Source organism: Echinops telfairi, unplaced genomic scaffold, assembly GCF_000313985.2.
Source record: "Echinops telfairi isolate 266 unplaced genomic scaffold, ASM31398v2 ScPeMD7_3533;HRSCAF=4204_0, whole genome shotgun sequence".
Classification (NCBI taxonomy): Eukaryota; Metazoa; Chordata; class Mammalia; order Afrosoricida; family Tenrecidae; genus Echinops; species Echinops telfairi.
Genome location: NW_022107431.1, coordinates 46,491,420 through 46,492,494, shown reverse-complemented (window position 1 = coordinate 46,492,494; position 1,075 = coordinate 46,491,420). Strand labels below are relative to the sequence as shown.

Sequence of the window (1,075 nt, the reverse complement as noted above, 5' to 3'; positions counted from 1 at the left end):
TTATCAGCTTCCCATTCCACCCTTTCCCACTCTCTTCCTGTACTCTCATGGACCCATTACTCCTGTTATTGTTTTGTTACTGTTTCTTTTTCCCCCCCATTTCCCCTGCTCTTCCCCTTTCCCAAATAGAAACTCCTGTTACTATTTCTGAAGAGTTATCTGTCTTGACTTGCATGTACTGAACAGCCTTAAATATACAATGCACATACACATATCTAACATGATTAATGAGGTAAAGCAAAAATCTTAATAGGAAGGGGAGGAAATATCTTTAAACCTAGAGGTTATTTATGGGATTTACCAGTGCCATACCATACCCTGGATGTTTCACGTTCTGTGTGCCCTTCTGTAAGGGACAGTCCAATGACCTTGGAGGTGACCTTGGGTCTCCATTTCATCCATGCCCCTTCACCTTGAGTTGGTTGTGTGGATTTTTGCCCAGAAATATTTCCTTCCACTTGAATTCTGATGCTGCGTGAAGGTTCAATATAAGGTTCATGTGGCTAAACATTTATTTATTTTTAATTATTCCAGTACTGGCTTTGATAGAACATATGCTGAAACTGGAACAATACAGAGAAGACTAGCATGACCCTGTGCAAGGATGACTTGCAAATTCGCACACCATTCCCTACTTTCCTTTCTTAAATAGTGTTCAGTTATTTAAGTTTTTAAGTTGTGTAAGTGAACATCTCATGAATGTTAGTCTAAAAAACTTTCCTATATATAAATAGTTTCTTTTTTCTGAATAGTACTCTGAATTCTATGCCATTGGCTAGATTAATGATACTATTATTGGAATTATCAAATGTTCCTCAACAAGCTGATAATACTGTCTCCAGAGTGGACCAGGGATCTATATAAATATTATATATACAAATGGATTTTGAGCTCATACTTAATCAAAAAGCCTATTCTAAAAACAATTAGTCCTTATAATGGGGCCCTGCTCAATACTTGCCCAAATGAAGTGATAAGTGAAACATGGGTGCTGTAGTGCAAAATGTAGTGAAATCATCAGATGGTGTCTGGCTATCAGAAAGAATAGCATCTGTGGTCTTACAAGCTTGTTTTA

The 1,075-nt window shown here is 37.2% G+C and overlaps 1 non-coding gene across 1 annotated transcript; it reads left to right on the top strand.

Moving 5' to 3' along the window:
- The first annotated feature begins 533 nt into the window (after positions 1-533).
- Positions 534-639, top strand: LOC115871062. The gene has a single exon (XR_004047051.1). It is a non-coding gene; the product is annotated as a U6 spliceosomal RNA (small nuclear RNA).
- Positions 640-1,075: the final 436 nt, after the last annotated feature.